Here is a 2,500-nt window from a genome sequence, read left to right as displayed (position 1 = left end):
ATGATGTAATTGCATAAAGCAAAAAACAACACTTGATTTAGCAAAACGATGACTTATCTTTTTACATTTAGCTTGACATACACCATATTCAATCTTCAACATTTCTCTAACTTGTAGCAGCCTTGGTGCACTCAGGTAAAAGTTAGATATTGTATTACTAAAATTTCACTTCTAAAAACCGCTCCAGGTTACGTTTCATTAACATAAGAAGCGAAGTACGTCCCGTATTCCACGATATTGGTTGAAGTTTTACACCGAAACCAACGGATACTGGTTGGCTGACGCCAAGCCGCCGCAATCTCTGTTCGAAAATTTCCAGCAACCCAACAGGGGGTTTTGGTTGCATAACGAGCACGACATTATCTGCTTCCCTGCAGCACACTCGAAAAAGTTCCCCAAACTCCCGAAGAAGTTCGACCCGAACTACCTATACCTCGGCTCCACTCAAAACTCTGCACAAACTCTGGAACCAGCTTAAACACTTCCATTCTTCTTTTTTCTTCCTAGAAGGCCCTCGCTCCTTCCTTTCAACGAACGTTTATCAACTAACCGTCAACAGCGATGAAACGAAATGAACACTCACCCCGGTCAAGGCGGGGGCATCGATTGGAGTCCCCCTTTTCGGGCGGCTACAAACCCCTCGCCAACGGGCATGAGCATTGTTGGCTCATCTCCGGAGGAAAATTATCATCTATTTCCGATTTGCCGTCGTCGTCGTTCGATCATTTCCCTAATGTCGATCGGAAAACTTTTCTCCTCGAACCTTCGTCAACAACAGCGAGCGTGGAGCGTCGAGTCGATGCTAGACCTCGCTGGATTGCTCGATATCAGCGATACCATTTCACCGTTTTCCGTCCAGGGACCGGGACCCGGGACCAGGGACCTGGGACCCGGGACTGGCGCTCAAAACTTTCACCAACCTTCAGCGCGTGCTAACGAAGGTGTTTTCTCCGGTCCTATCGAGCAACGGTTGCTGTCAGCACCAGCATGATCATTTGATTTTATTTATTTATTTATGACCTCAACACTTACCTTAGCATTAATGCTAGGAGCATCCCCGTGTCTGTCTGTCTGTCTGTGTGCGTAGAGGGTTTTTGCCGACGGTCACGATTGCTCGTGACGGAGATAAAGCTTCGATCTCGCTCAACGCTTCGCTCCGACGGTACTTAAATCCCCTTAATCCCCTTGGTGCTGCGCCCGATATTACTCCTCGGAACGGATGGTTTCCAGCGCCATCAGGCGCAAAGGATTTGCACCCTCCCTCACCCCCACCGGGAGGGTGGAGTCGAACGATCCCTACAAACATCACACCTCTCTAATGCTGGTAGGACGGTCGGTCGGTCGGTCGGGCGGTTGTTGTTGCGCTACCACCATCACGGTGCTGGCAACAAAGTTTAAGGATATGTTTTCCAGTCCAACCCCCTTTTGCCGACCCTGATGATCCGACCCAAAAAACTAGAATCCATCCTTGCTCGCACGATGACGGTCTCTAGCGTCACGAGGAAGGTAAGGGCCACCACCGCTTCTGCATGATCCACGAGAACGCCCCAGCAGAGAGGTAAACGAATTGATTTTAAATCAATAATAAAATTATGCTTTATTGATATTAAATCCAACCCACATCATCATCACATGGCAGCTCAGAAACGGGGTTTTACGATGGATTTTCGGTTCGCACCGCACACAAACACAGACACAGCCACCGCCTAGTGCCATTTGGTGTGCGCCGGGGCTCAACGTATCTATTACCGCGGCTTCCTCTCCTCTACTCTGCTACTGGCGCTCGCTCTCGAGATGGAATCACGTCGGAGTCAGCATGAAGCGTTGGAGCGTTTGTCGAGACACCGTGCTCGTGCGACCCGTTCTGACATGTTCAATCCCACCACCCCACCCTTCGCAACCCCTCGATATGCCACCCCCACGCTAAAGTCAATCGCTTTGGCCAATCGGTTGCTAGAGGGGAGTTCGAGGGAACGTCTCTTGGACTTCGATTTGATCCTTTCGGTCTTGACATCACCACACGCTCGGAGCTCTCGCTCGAAAGAAATGTTGAACCGATGATGGTTGCCAACGTTCACGATGATGATGATGATGATGGTGATGTGATAGAAAATATATCAATTTTTGTATTTTATATCCCTCCCTTCCAATCTGCACCACTCATCGATCATCGAGTTCGATTTTCCAAACCAAGATCCTGCCCGGAGCATAGCCTGGAGGGGGTGGTCAGCAGCACCACCCACAGCCTCTGACGACCATTTTTTTTTTTTAGTTGATATCTTACGGACGGAGCCGTATATATTAGAAAGATAGAGGAAGATAGAGTATAAACAGTAGAGGGAACAGGCATTTCCTCCTGCCCCAGGGACCCTTATACCGGGGGTGCTCGGTGTTTAAACCTAATGACTTAAGCCTAGTCCACCAGCAAGCCTGGTTCATCAGCATCACATTCGAGCGCAGGCTCGGGTGCGGGCAGCTTGGTGGAGCATCAATTGGGCCC

The 2,500-nt window shown here is 49.5% G+C and overlaps 1 protein-coding gene and 1 long non-coding RNA gene across 3 annotated transcripts in view; both read right to left on the bottom strand.

The window, feature by feature from the left end:
• LOC126572692 (lachesin) overlaps positions 1–2,500 on the bottom strand; it is a 90,212-nt gene that overhangs the window by 36,195 nt on the left and 51,517 nt on the right. The window lies entirely within an intron of this gene.
• Positions 2,328–2,500, bottom strand: part of LOC126572701 (uncharacterized) — a 6,095-nt gene continuing 5,922 nt past the window's right edge. For both annotated transcript variants that reach the window (XR_007607969.1, XR_007607968.1), the window contains exon 2: positions 2,328–2,500. This exon is cut by the window's right edge. This is a non-coding gene — a long non-coding RNA (uncharacterized LOC126572701).

Source organism: Anopheles aquasalis, chromosome 2 (genome assembly GCF_943734665.1).
Source record: "Anopheles aquasalis chromosome 2, idAnoAquaMG_Q_19, whole genome shotgun sequence".
NCBI classification, from domain to species: Eukaryota; Metazoa; Arthropoda; class Insecta; order Diptera; family Culicidae; genus Anopheles; species Anopheles aquasalis.
This window is presented reverse-complemented; position numbering and strand designations above follow the sequence as displayed.